Consider the following 15,350-nt stretch of genomic DNA (forward strand, 5'->3'; position numbering starts at 1 on the left):
AGTTACAAAATCTTTAGATGATGCAGTAATTGTGTTACTATTTGTAAATATTAATTCCGTCTCCCCATAGTGAAGTATATTTCTCTGTACCACATGTGTTGGGCTTGGCCATTTGACTTGCTTTGGCCAATGGAACATGAAGGAACATGACATCAATCATCTGAGAAAAAAATTTAAAAGTGCTTGCTTGGTTGAATATGGCTTCTTGCTCCTGTGTTCTCTGCCGTGAGCGGTCATGCCTCAACAGCTGCTTTTCTGCTAATACAATTCCTGGAATACAAAACGGCTTTGAACCCTACCCTGGTCCAGAGAAAGGGCTATAACAACTGACCTACAGCGACTACCACGTAACGTGAGAAAGAAGGGAATGTTTTTGTAAGCCATTGAGACCTCGGGGCTCATATGTTACACACCATGACCTAGTGAAAGCTACCAAATACAGAGAGAGCCAGGACCCATACCCAGGCCTACCTCCCTCCAAAATTGATGCCCTTTTATCCATCACACATCCCCGTCTATCCACTCCAGTCTGTTTCCCTCACTAGCAGATACTGATTTTTCAAACCCATGCCTTTAAGCCTTACCCTTTCCAGCACTCAAGACATTTCCTTTTACTATTTTCCTTAGGTTCAAAATCCTGCTCTCACAGAAGCCCTTCCACCAGCTCTCATCAAGTGATAAACCTTTCTGGATCATGAAGAAAAAGAGAGATGATCGTGCATGAACTCCCTCAACTTCTCTCCTACATCCCCAGGTTTATTTATACCATGGTTCATCCTTCCTCCTTGCCTCTCGGCCTTTTTTTTCTCATGGAAAAGCTGTTCCATCCCCTGTTCGAAGCTGACCTCTCTAATCCTCCTTACAAATTATCTCCTCTTTCTTGTTTCTTTCATTTATTCCCCTCTCTAACATTTTTTTTTTCCTGTCAGCCTATAAACATGGAAGCTTTTCTCTTTTTTCTAAAACAAAACAAAAAACATCTTCCCTGACCTTCTCTTCTTCTCAACTTCTTCTCTATTTCTCAACTTCTCTATTTCTCACCTTCCTTGGACACAAAAATCCTCCACAGAATTGACCCCCTCACTGGTCTTACTTCCTCACCACCCTCATTTCCTGACCAACTTTGTTTCCTTGTCATCAGCTCACCACTTTTCAGATTCTGCCTACACTTCTGTGGTGAAACTGCCCAGACATAGCACATCAACAGCTTCCTGATTGTCAAAGCCAAGGATTTCTTGCCGTCTTTTGGTCAACTTGTAGGGTTGGCAGATAAAATACAAAATTCCCAGTTATATGCATTATTTGGGCATATATATAATTTATCTGAAATATAGATTTAACTGGGTATCCTGTATTTTTATTGCTAAAACCGACAACTCCAGCAACTTTCCCCTCCTTCTTTCTTGGAATCTTCTGTAATCTCAGGACACAATTATATTTCTCTTCCTACCTCTGCAACTACTCTTTTTCTATCTCCGTGAGAGTTCAAGTTGAAGGAGTTCATGCATCTTTTGCTTTAATCTAGACCACAAATGTTGGTGTTCCCAGGGTTACATTTCAGCAGTTTTTACATTCTATGTGAACTTACCCACTCTCATGGTTTCATTTCATTTAACCTGATTCCCAAACATCTACTGCCAATTTAATCTTGCTTTTCAAGCCCTAAATTGGTATACCTAACAATTAACTGGACATCTCCACTTGGGTGTCCCATTAAAATCTTAACCTCACATGCCTTAAACCACACTAGCTCCTTCTTGAAATCACAGTCCTCCTCTTGCATTCTCTATCTCAATTAAAAGCATTATCAAGCCCAGAAATCTCAATTATTTCATTGATTCCCACCCTGCCCTTTAGGCATCTCATGCACTTAAAGTCTTTCTTTATTCTGTTCCCCTGTTCCTTCTTCCCTACACCACAATCCCTGTCCTAGCTCAGATCCTTATCATTGCTTCTCCCTGCCCATCTCTTTGCAGCCAAGCCCAACTACTAATTTCCAATCTATCCCCTCCCCTACTTAATAATGTAATTGGCTCCTATTGTTCATAGGATAAATCCAAACTCCGTAATATAATATTCAAGAATCTTCAACAAAGGATCTCACTCTATTTTTTTTTCAGCTTTACTTCTTTTTTTTAAGTATAGTCAGTTACAATGTGTCAACTTCTGGTGTACAGCATAATGTTTCAGTCATACATAGACATACATGTATTCATTTTCATTTTCACCATAAGTTATTACAAGATATCAAATATAGCTCCCTGCGCTATACAGCATGAACTTGTTTATCTGTTCTATAGATATCAGTTAGTATCTGCAAATCTCTAACTCCAAGTTTATCTCCTCCCACCCTCTTCCACCCTGGTAACCACAAGTTTGTGAATATGTTTCTGTTTTGCAGATAGGTTTCTTTGTCTTTTTTTTTAGATTCAACATATAAGTGATATCATATGGTATTTTTATTTCTCTTTCTGCCTTACTTCACTTAGAATGACATTCTCCAGGAACATCCATGTTGCTGCAAATGGCAGTATTTTATTATTTTTATGGCTGTATAGTATTCCATTGTATAAATATACCACAGCTTCTTTATCCAGTCATCTGTCGATGGACATTTAAGTTGTTTCCATGCCTTGGCTATTGTAAATAGTCATACTATGAAATTAGAGTGCATGTATCTTTTCAAATTGGAGTTCTCTCCAGATATGTGCCCAGGAGTGGGATTGCTGGATCATATGGTAAGTCAATTTTTAGTCTTTTGAGGAATCTCCATACTGTTTTCCATAATGGCTGCACAAACCATATTCCCAACAGCAGTGTAGGAGGGTTCCCTTTTCTCCACACCCTCTCCAGCATTTATCATCTGTGGACTTTTGAATGATGGCCGTTCTGACTGGTGTGAGGTGATACCTGATTGTAGTTTTGATTTGCATTTCTCTGATAATTAGTGAGACTGAGCATTTTTTCATGTGCCTATTGGCTGTTTGTATGTCTTCACTGGAGAATTGCTTGTTTAGGTCTTCTACCCATTTTTGGATTAGGTTGTTTGGTTTTTTTGCTATTAAGTTATATGAGATGTTTATATATTCTGGAAATCAAGCCCTTGTCAGTCTCATCTTTTTCAAATATTTTCTCCCATTCCATAGGTTGTCTTTTTGTTTTGTTTATGGTTTCCTTTGCTGTGCAAAAGCTTAAAAGTTTAACTAGGTCCCGTTTGTTTATTTTTGCTTTTATTTCTATTGGCTGGGTAGATTGCCCTAGGAGAACATTGCTAAGATTTATGTCAGATAATGTTTTGCCTCTGGTTTCTTCTAAGAGTTTTATATTGTCTTGTCTTATGTTTAAGTCTTTAAGCCCTTTTGAGTTTATTTTTGTGTATGATGTTAGGGAGTGTTCTAACTTCACTGATTTACATGTGGCTGTCTAGTTTTCCCAAGACTGCTTGCTAAGCAAACTGTCTTTTCTCCATTGTAAATTCTTAACTCCTTTGTCAAAGATTAATTGACCGTAGGTCTGTGGGTTTATTTCTGGGCTCTCCATTCTGTTCCATTGATCCATGTGTCTGTTTTTGTGCCAATACCATGCTGTTTTGATTCTTGTAGCTCTTTAGCTTTACTTCTTGACACATCTGTCCATGAATCCTACATTATAGCCACAGTGGGAAACTCATTATTCCTCAATCACAAACTGTACTTCATTTGTCATACTCATGAATTTCCTTTGCAAATATTACCAAAAAATGTTACCGTCTTCTCTACCCCAATAGTCTTACCTCTCCTCTTCTACAGAAATACTTCATTTCCCTGGAAAAGTTTCATACACCCTGAAAAGATCAGTTGAAAAAAATTCCCATGATTCTGTCCAAAAGGAGTTTCCCTGGATAATGTAGCACATGGTAATTTCTACTTCAAATTTGTCAATGAGTAAGTGAGTTTTCTAAGACAAGCTCACATGAATGAATGCTTCGTATCTGACTCTTAAACATCAAATAGAATTTGGTCCTATTAAAGATGACCAGAGACTTTATCTTAGTACTCAGGGTTAAATGGTAATAAGGAGTGTACAGTTTAATGTCAACTATGAGGGTGGTTTGACTCTGTCAGCCCAAGTTGCTGAGTTGAACTGACCTGGCTAACTGAGCATATGTCCCTTTTATCCCATCTAGCATACACCCCATAAAGCTCTCAATTTGGGTAAAGAGGGCAACCACCCAAGGCATAAAACCAGACTTGCAGGATGACAAACGGGCTTCGATCCTGGGCCAACACCTTAATCAATTAGTAATGCCCTCCTGAAGGGCTATGTGGAGACAAACTCTACAGCCGCCTTGAGGTTTACAGAGCGATGTGATTGATCAGCGGTATTGTTGATCCAGGGACCTGGAAAAATGAGGAGCACTTATGTCACAATTTTGGCATCTTATCAAGGGTATTTGAATAAATACTACCCCATTCTATGGTCACCAAATGAGCTTTCATGATTATACCTTTAATATGAAAATGAGTTTGCCTAAAATTCTAGTAATATTTTCATTTCCTTTACATGGTATTTCTGTTTATTAGAGTTTATAGCTTTGATTAGAATATTCAATTTAAAGAAAGCCAACTTTTTGAGCATACAGTATTAGGCAAAGGAGCAGGAAGTATAGTCGCTGTCTTCAAGAAGATCACTATCTGGCTGGGAAGATAAGCCATGAACTCATTAAAAGCTTTTTTAAGTTATGTGAGTTAAAATAACAATACAAATAAACATGCAAACTATATCCCAGTCACTGCATAGTTAATTGGCAAATGAATGCTTTGAATTAGAGTGATGGAGAGAGCATGAAGGCATTTATTACGGCCTTGATCTCTCCTGTCATTAGAAGCAAATGTTTGGTGAGTTTGGATCCTTTCTAGAAAATGTAAGATGCAAAATACACAACACACAGCTGTGAGATGCAAGCACATTACCTGTGAGAATCAGTCTACCCAGGCAATAGAAATAAAAGCAAAAATAAACAAATGGGACCTAATTAAACTTATAAACTTTAGCACAGCAAAGGAAATCATAAGCAAAACAAAAAGACAACCTATGGAATGGGAGAAAATTTTTGCAAAAGATGAGACTGACAAGGGCTTGATTTCCAGAATGTATAAAAAGCTCATATAACTTAATAGCAAAAAACCAAACAACCTAATCCAAAAATGGGCAGAAGACCTAAACAAGCAATTCTCCAATGAAGATATACAAATGGCCAATAGACATATGAAAAAATGCTCAGTCTCACTAATTATCAGAGAAATGCAAATCAAAACTACAATCAGGTATCACCTCATACCAGTCAGAATGGCCGTCATTCAAAAGTCCACAGATGATAAATGCTGGAGAGGGTGTGGAGAAAAGGGAACCCTCCTACACCGTTGGTGGGAATGCAGTTTGGTGCAGCCACTATGGAAAACAGTATGGAGATTCCTCAAAAGACTAAAAATTGACTTACCATATAATCCAGTAATCCTACTCCTGGGCATATATCCAGAGGGAACCTTAATTCAAAAAGATACATGCACCCCTAGTGTTCATAGCAGCACTATTTACAATAGCCAAGGCATGGAAACAACTTAAATGTCCATCGACAGATGACTGGATAAAGAAGCTGTGGTATATTTATACAATGGAATACTATACAGCCATAAAAATAATAAAATACTGCCATTTGCAGCAACATGGATGTTCCTGGAGAATGTCATTCTAAGTGAAGTAAGGCAGAAAGAGAAAGAAAAATACCATATGATATCACTTATATGTGGAATCTTAAAAAAAAAAAAGACAAAGAAACTTATTTGCAAAACAGAAACAGATTCTCAGACATAAAGAGTAACTTATCGTGAAAAGAATATGAAAACAAATATATGTATTTCATGTATGACTGAAGAACTGATTGTGTTGTACACCAGAAATTGACACAACTTTGTAAATCGATTATTCTTCAATAAAAATATATATAAAAGAAAAGGAAATGATCTCAAATAGAAGGAATATTTCTAGTTAAATATAAGAAAATCTTTATGAGTGAAAAAAAGTAACATAATAAGGAAATTTTAGTTTTAGCAGATTATTGTTTACTGTTAGTAATGAGTGGTTTAGACTTTTTTTTTCCTCTGAAGAGTTGCTCATTGGTTAGTCTTCGTGATGGATATTTGAAATGTTTTGACCACACAACATCACTAAATTTCCCTTAATTTTCATGTGGTGATACACATGGGACTCCCCACGTCTTACTCCAGGGATAAAACTCGTGTCCCCACATGCAGATCTAAGCCAGCTTCACTCCTCAGCCACAGTGATTACTTGGGATAGACATGTGACCCACACCAAACTGATCAAGTTCACTTAACATTAATTGAGGAACTTCTCTTTTAAGACCAAGAAGAAAGAGGCATTCACACTTTCCTACCAGGCTTGAACTTGAGAAGCCGGATTTGCTCCAGCTCCCTTGTTCTCATGCAACGCCTGAAAATGAAGGCACCACACAGAGAGGGCTGCTGATTGCAGAGACAGAGTCCTGAATCCACCTGTGCCTAAAGCAAAATCCAACTTTGGACTTTTCAACTATGTACACCAATGAAGTCCCTTTTCTTGATTAATCCATTGTGAACTGAGTTTCTGTCATTTACAACCAAGAGTCCTTAGTGTTAAAGTCCTTAGCGTCCCTTCAATATAACATCTTGACTATAACGTAGAACATCTCACACTATCCCCTTTTACTTATTCTTCCTAAACTTACCCATCCATTAAATTACTCAATTGCCACCACAATTTTCTGTAGTAGAATAGGGCAAGAATTATTGATCCCAGTAGATAGAAGCATTGACTTTAACCCAGAGAAGCTGAGTTACGGTCACTCTCAATGGAAGTCCTCAAATTAAAACAAAATCCCTGGACCAGAGCCCAGGTCTTCCGATTTTTTAGCTCAGGTTCTTTTGGTAAATCTTCCCCCCCCCCCATTTCATTTCTGCACCTGCCAGTTTTATACCACTGTTCTCAGAACTGTGATTTCTAGTTTGACTTTGGTTAGAATAGAAGCACTTTCTTGGCTGACAAACATTTTGGAGGTTGTGGTAGGGCCAAGCAGATTTTGTTAATTAGGGCTTCTTCACCCAGAAAATTGCCCCTATTATGGGATAATTACAAACCTATCTGATGGGGCTTAATCTGTAATGGTGATTGATGATGGTGATAATGATGATGGTGGTGGGTGATGATGATGATACAGTGTTGGGATGAGAAACAACTCCAAATGGGTAGCAGGCTCTAAGGAGCAGGGATCCAGAGACTGACCACATTTGCAACTAGCAGTGACCACCTCTGACAACTCTCTGCCCTGAGCAGCTTTCAGCCTTGGCAGTCATGCTTTGAGCTAAATTAAGATGTTCTCAGGCTGAGTGATGGAGTGTAACATCACTGGAAATCAGACCCCCAGGTGCTGGAAGCCACTGGAGCCTGGCACACAGGCAGAGCCACTTGGCAGTACAACATCCCCCTTGGGAAGGAAACTGGAAGCAAAATAAATGAACTTGACAGTTTGTGCTATTGCCAAGTATAAAACTGTTTCCCATAAGCAATCACTTGCAAGACAGTAAGAGAATTCTGTCCTCTAAAGATAGGGTCCCCGGTGAGAAGGTCAGAACCTCTTGATGGATCTCAGGGTCTTCCCAGGTAGATCTCAGATGCCAGAATGTAGCATCCTTCACCTTCACTTTATTGACGTCAAGAGATGATTAATCTCTACGCCGATAGTAACCACCACGCAGTCCATACCCACCCATCCTCCAAGCTTTGATGGATCTCCCATTGGGAGGAAATAATTCAATTCCCTCTTCTGGCCCTCTTAGGAATCTTAATTCAGGACATCTCCATATCATTCAAGTACCCTCCACACCTCTATTCATCCCAAATCTTTATGGAGTAGTATTTATTCTTTTAAAAAGACTGATATCCTATAATTTATAAATGCAACCTCATTACTTTTAAGTCTGTTTACCACAAGCAAGTTTAAACTGTATATGAATACTCATTCATTTATTCGTTCCTTCAGCACAAATTTACTCATCATCTGCTGTGTACAAAGCTCCAACATGTCAGAAACTAAGAGTTCAAATTGTGTCAGATTCACTGTCATAGCACAGTACCTAATCCATGACTTGGCACACAGCAGTACTCAACAAACACTTGCTGAATAAATTAATAAGAGGGTTAAAAGATATTTAGCATAAAGACTTATGCCTCAAAGAGCTTGCAAAAAAGCGCCCTGCTATGTGAAAGTGAAGAAAGGGATCACTAAAGCCCTTCCCACTCTAAAATTCTAGCGTTCATGATCTAATTCCTGGTTAGAAGGTAGGTAGGTAGGTAGGTAGGTAGGTAGATAGATGATAGATAGAATAGATAGATAGATAGATAGATAGATAGATAGATAGATAGATAGATAGATAGATATGAGCCCGTATATCAAAAGATTAAATGACAGAGCAGAAGATGTCACAAAGCATTCAATAATAAGTCCCCTATAAGAGAGAAAAATTGAAAGTGCTCAGAGTGATCCGAGGAGGGAGAGATCCCTGTAGCCTGGGAAAGGAAGTTAGAGGATTTGAGGAGGAGATGGGACTTGCATGAGACCTTGAGGAAAGGACACATTTGGTATGGGCACAGAGTTGGTGAAGCTGGGATTTATTCAAATGAAACAGGAGAGCTTAGCTTCTATGGCTCCAAGTGGGACAGAGCTTTCTGACCAGGAAGAAAATGCGGCTAAATGCTCCATGTGTGAAGCACTGTTCTATTTACTTACCAAATAACTTCACAAACATTCAGCATTATTTATTGAGCACCTAATATATGCCAGGCACTCCTTTAGGGTCACTAGGTTCATTGCAGTGAATAAAATGGACAAACCCCATGCCCCCATGGAACCCCTATTCTTGTGGAGAGAGCAGATAATGCACAAAATAAATATTTACTGGGCTGGATGGTGCTAAGTGCTATGGAGAAAAGTAAAGCAGCGAGCAGGGATGGATGTTTGGAGTAGAACAGAGGTGATAATGTTAAATAAAGAGGTCAGGAAGGCCTCACTGAGAACAGGATATTTGAATGAAGACCTGAAGGAAGTGAGGGTGAAGAGCATTGCCAACAGCAAGAACAGCAGGTGCAAAGGCCCTGAGGTAGGATATGCTTCATTTGTATGAGGGACAGCAAAGAGGCTACTTGACTGGAGCTGAGGGAGGAAGGGAGAGACTAATCAGAGAAAAGGTCCAAGAGGGAACATGAGCCAGATAAAGAGGGCCTCAAAGGATATTGCGGTGACCTTCAAACCTCAGGCTGACTCATGAGCTACATGTCATCCATTCTCCTTTGCAAAGGAGAGGACCAAAGCTCAGACAGCTGGTATGACCTGCCCAGGATTATACAGACAACAGTTAGCAGAGCCAGGGTTCAAACCCAGACCTCCCTGGCCCCTTCTACTTCATCTGACCCCACCCTTCCCTCTCTCAGTACTATCCATTCATGCACAAGCATGTGGGGACACACACACACACACACACACACACACACACACACACACACACACACACACACACACACACACACATATATGCATACACACGCACACCCTCCCCTACTGATTTCAGTCCTCCAATGCCAAGCTCCTCCCCATGCAGTGCCTTCACACCTGCTGTTCCCTCTGACTGGGATGCTCTTCTCCCTACACTTGATCTGCCCAGGACATCCTTTTGGCCTTGGTTCAAATGTAAGGACCTCAGAGATGCCTCCCCTGATCCTCCGATTAAATTGCCCTCACCATACCTTCTCTCTCCAAGCCCGCAGGCCTGCCTCCCTTTGTAATTGCATATTTAATTGTGGGTTAGTTTAAATTCTTCCTTCCTTCCAGACTGTATCTCTACATTGCCTAGCCCAGTGCCCAGCACATAGGAAGTGATCAACAAACATTCATTGAATCAATGAAAAGACCAAAAACATAAAGAAAATGAAGTAAGAAGAACCCAGAGAGGTTTCCATCCATCTCTAGGGAAAAGAAGGCAGTGGCTGAGGTGAGAGAGACTCGGGTCTGTCTGTGGACCTGGATGCTTCTGCCTTGATTTTAGAGTGAAACACTGCAGTCTGTCTCCGGTTGCTCCACAATCTAATGCATTTCATCATATGACTTACGGCCCCCGCCGCCGCCCCCAGGAGCCTCTGGAATGAACGTTATTTGGAGTAATTGGCCAAGCACTTAGAAAATGCTAAGGTTTATTTTTAAATGTGATTAGGACCTGTCTCTTGCTTTCTGGAAAATCACGCGAGCTCCTCAGAGATACAAAATACTCAAGATCACTCAGCACTCTTAAAACCAACTTTTTTATCTTGTCTTTATAACAAACTTGCTACGTTGGTTTAGGGCAAAGCATAACCACCCCATGTGACTGATAGAAAAACTGAGACTTAGGGGTAATGAAATGCACCGTCTGAGGACAAATGGCTGGTTGATGGCAGAGTCAAGGGCTGGTCCCTTTAAACCATACAGCAGCTGTGCCCACCCTACCACCCCGCCTCCCACGATAAATTACAGATCCCTCTCCCGTGCAAATAATGCAGACAGTCCCCTCAACAGAACAATATTTCTAGAAAAAGGGAGACACTGCTTTCTTAATTTGATGTTTTACGTGCTAGCAGGGCAACCAATCGTTCTAACTAGGCCACAGGAAGCCTATTTCACTTTAAGAGCCCATTAGCAAGCTGGCAGAATCTCATCCCATTACCATGTAAATAAATAAGGATGAATTTCCCCACCTTAGCCTCCCAGGGCTGGACCAAAGCTCTCCCCCTCTGCACATTTTTGATAACCTACTCATTCTGGAATACCTCGCAATTAAAGACAATGTGCGCTGGAACTCAATAATTCATTGTGAAGGGGGTAAAAAAGGATAAGATAATTAACATTCTCTGGCCGGCTTTGGCTAGGAAATAGCTTAGTAAGCACAAGGACATTTTTTGGGCTATTTCCATCACAAGGGAAGAATAAATAAGAGAGATCCTTTTGCTCTCTGACCTGAAGGATCCATGTCAGGCTGGCTGGCCCCAGGGCTCGGCTGAGCTGGGTTCAGACTCTCCACCTCTGGAGGAGGAAGCTGACCAGCAAATGCAGCCCTGGGCTGGCAGAGGGTGGGTGGGTTATGGGAGGTAGGCAGCAGGCATTTCTAAGCAGCTTCTCCTTTTTTTTTTTTTTTTTTTAACTTGAAGTATAGTTGATTTAAAATGTTGTGTTAGTTTTTGGTGTGCCTCATAGTGATTCAATTTTATATATATATATAAAATATATATATTCATTATAGGTTATTATAAGCTATTGAATACAGTTCCCTGTGTTACACAGTCAAAACAGAAACAGACTCCAAGCTGCTTCTCCTTAAGCTCCTAGCCCACACCCCATGCTTCAACTTTTCAGTGACCTCCATTTTTTTTCTTCTCTGATCTTCTTTATCAAGTCTAGTAACCTCACTGAGCCTTCCTTAGTTTGCCCTTCTGTAAAAGGGGAAGATAATGCGTAGCAGGCAGGGTTAAAGAGGACTGAAACATCATCATTATCTTTATCCTCATCCTCATCATCTCCATCGCCGTGAGACTTCATGAATCATTTATGACGTGTCAGGATTTATGATGTGCTAAATGTGCTTCATTTGCGTTATTACCTTTGATGACTACTGGGATAAATGGCCACTCTTTAAACCTCAAACAAAATAAAATAGAAATAGATTTTTTTTAATTCTATGTCACACAGTGGGAAATAAACTAATGAAACACATAACCCCAAGGGGGATGGTGCAGGCAGTTGGAGAGGGTTTAGGGTATATTTATGCATGACAGAGCCATAAAAGGGTGCTGGGATATACCTAACCTTTGTGGTTGACGTCAGGAAGGAAACAGTTTCTCTGTCTCATAACCAAGATCAAGGGTGGTTGGAGCATGACTGTGCCCGCTGGGTGCCCATCCCATGGGAACTCTGTTGGCAGCAGATATCAGCCTGAATGGACCATGAGTCTGTCCCAGAATGGCAATTCCTATATTTTATGTTGCTCTGATTCTTCAGATAAAATTTTTTCAGCTATTACTTTGGTTTCTATGCTGATCCACTGACCACTAGCCCAGTCTCTTTGTTCCCTCTAAATTCTATTTTCTTATTCTGAGTAGTGAAATTGTGGTGGCAATTCACTATAGCAAGTCAGAAAGGAATTGTCCTAAAATGTTGGAATGCTTTAACCAGCACATGGAAAGTTGTCCCCCATACCCACCCTTACGTACACACCTTAGCATCCTTACACCTGTTTTTGCCTCCTTCCCTCATGGAAAGATCATCCTCCTTCAATCTAAAGCTAATCCCCCTGGAAATCTTGGCTCTCACCCCTAAAATACACTTCCTCAGAGACCAGACCTCATCGATAACCTCTCCCTCTGTCCTTCATCTTCAGCCATCCTCCAGTCCCCTCGCTGCCTCCATCCCAGAAGCAGTTAAACTTATATATCTCTCTCTCGTATTAAAAAAAAAAAAAAGGTTCTCCCTGGATCCCCACCCTTTTCCAGCTGTTATCTTATCTCTTTCCCCATCAAAGCCAATGATCTAAGAACGCTGTCTCTCCTTGTGGCTTCAGTTCCTCACTTCCCACGATTTCTCCCCGCAGTCAGGCTGGTTCCCCTCCTGTTCTGCCTCTGAAACTGCTCTCACCAAGACTATACTCCCGATGATCAGATCCAGGAGGCACTTGGAGTCTCCTTATTGGCTCACTCTGTGATGGTGGACAGGGAGAGTTTCCTTATTGAAATTCAGCTCTCGGATTTTTCCCATCTCTAGACCTCCTCATATTTCTCCAGGTCCTCCTTACTTCCCTTCAAAGATTTCCCCTGAATTGAGACCTTTGCAGGCTGTCCTCACCTCTCACTCTATGCTGCCTTATTGGGAGAGCCAAAGCTATGGTCCAGTCCACTTGCCAGTGACTCTCCATCCTATTCAGTTCTCCATCCTGGATGTCTTCTCCTCAGCTCCTGTACATGCCCATCTGGATCTCCCACAAGACCCTTGCATTAGTTTCCTATTGCTGCTGTAACAAATTTCCACAAACATAATAATTTAAAACACAAGTTCATTATCTTACAGTTCTGGAGGTTAGAAGCCCAAAATCTGTCTCAGTGAGCTAAAATCAAGGTGTCACCAGGATGGCGTTCCTTCTGGAGGCTTCAGGGGAGAATCCATTTTCTTACCCTTCTCAGCTTCTATAGCTTCCTACAGTCCTTGGCTTATGACCTGAATCCCTCCAACTTCTGCTTCTGTGGTCTCATCTCCTCTGACTCTGACCCTCCTGCCTCCCTCTTAAAGGACCCTTATGATTGCATTGGGTCCACCCAGATAATCCAGGATAATCTGTCCATCTCATAATCCTTAACTTACTCACATCTGCAAAGCCTCATTTACCATGTAAGGTAACATAGTCACAGGCTCTGGGATTTAGAATGTGGACATCTCTGAGCAGCCATTTTTCTGGCTACCACAGCACTCAAGCTCAGCATATGCAAACCTCTTTTGCACCAAGATGCCTCTGTCTTGATGACAAACAATCCACACATTTGGCATCAGCATTGACACCTCTTTTTCTCTCATCCCTAACATCCAGTTAATGAGCCTGTCCTGTCAGTTCTTACCATCTCCCAGCTAAATTCACTTCTTTCCACCTCTACTACTGACACCTTGGCTTGAACCATCATCACTTCTAGTCTGGATCACTACCACAAGCTCTTCACTGCTACTTTTGCCTCCCACTGCTGTCCAAAGTTTTCTTTTGGAAAAAAAAAACTAATCTTCTTAAAACTCATAAAGTTCTATCACCACTACCAGGATATGGTCCAGCTCCTTAATGTAACTATAAGCCCCTCGTGATTCCAGCCTCATCTCCTGCTACCCTCCCCTTGCTCTCTTAGCCTTTAACCACATGGAACCACTAGCAAATCCCCTGTGAGGCGTGAACATGATAACACATCTATCCTGCACTCCCTTTCCCACTATCCCTGAAAACTATTCACCTGACAATGCATTCTTAAGAACTAGCTCAGTTACCACCTCCTCCAGAAAGTCTTCCCTGATGGAACTGATGACAAAACTGGCCTGAATTCTTCACCCCTCTCTGTATTCTCACCCTTTGCAAGGTGGCTTAATAGCTCCTCCAGTTAAAAGGTACAATCTACTCCCCCACATTTTGATTCTGACTATGACCATGTGGCTTGCTTTGGCCGATGGCAATTGGATTTTAACAGTTGTCCCACAAAGAGAAACTTACAAAAGTACTTGTACTTTTTCCTCTCTGCCTTCACCATGAGTACCCACCCAGACTAGCCTGTTGGAGGATGAGTTATGTGGAAAAGAGCAGAGTTAGAGCAGAGCAGACCTCAGCCAAGGCCATCATTGACCAACTAACAGCCAGTCCATGCCCAAATAAGTGAGGGAGCCCAGTCAAGATCAGCTGGACCAACTAGTTGACCTGCAGCTGATGTTAGATATTTGAGTGAGCCCACCAAGACCAGCTAACCCAAAGATGCATGAGCTAAATGAATGCTTGTTTAAGCCACTGAGTTCTGGGGTGATTTATTATGCAGAATTACTTTGGTAACAAATGACTAATGCACCTGACCTCCAGTCTAGGTTTGGTGTCTTCCTCTGTGTCCCCATGCCACGCTTGATGTACTGTGTCATAGCTCAGCAGGTAGTGCAGCCGTCTGGTTACTGTCTTTCCTACTAGCACACAAGGTCTATGAAATCAGGGTCTGTGTCTAATTCATCCTCAACTCTGTATCTCAGTGCCTAGCAGAGCAGCTGGCACGCAGAAGACCCTCCATAAATATCTGATAAATAAATTGTAGCAAAGCAACTAGAACATTTTTTCCATCTCACTAGGGTTGAGTTGGCAGTTGCAACTTACAAATGCTTTTGTTTCTATTCACAATAAATAAGCCCTCCTCCCGTTCCCTCAACCCCAAAGAGAAAGAGATCAAATGTTCAAATCTAGGTGCAAGGAATAGGTTGCACAATGACAGGGAAGAGCCTGCACAAAAAGAGGAGTGAGCCTGCCAGACAAATGTGTTTCACTAGTGCAAAGCTACACGAGAATTAGCTGTTAGCACAGCTCCGCTTTCCTCCCAGCTCAGCTGCTAGTGGTTTTATTCTGCAGGAATTAAATGTCCTTTCCAAGCCTCAGTTTCCTTATCTTTAAAATGGGGGAAATAGCACCAACCTTGTGGGGTTGTGGTACAGATGGACATCCCATATTAGCCTGGTA

General features: G+C 41.2%; 1 protein-coding gene across 4 annotated transcripts in view; it reads left to right on the forward strand.

The window, feature by feature from the left end:
* ADRA1B (adrenoceptor alpha 1B) overlaps positions 1-15,350 on the forward strand; it is a 389,407-nt gene that overhangs the window by 188,394 nt on the left and 185,663 nt on the right. Inside the window, exon 4 of one of the 4 annotated variants that reach the window (XM_032477221.1) lies at positions 628-754. The exons of the other annotated variants lie outside the window; for them this stretch is intronic. The gene's annotated coding sequence lies outside the window, so the exon portion shown is untranslated. The remainder of the gene's footprint in view (positions 1-627; positions 755-15,350) is intronic. 4 annotated transcript variants of the gene reach the window in all.

This window comes from Camelus ferus, chromosome 3 (genome assembly GCF_009834535.1).
Source record: "Camelus ferus isolate YT-003-E chromosome 3, BCGSAC_Cfer_1.0, whole genome shotgun sequence".
Lineage (NCBI taxonomy): Eukaryota > Metazoa > Chordata > Mammalia > Artiodactyla > Camelidae > Camelus > Camelus ferus.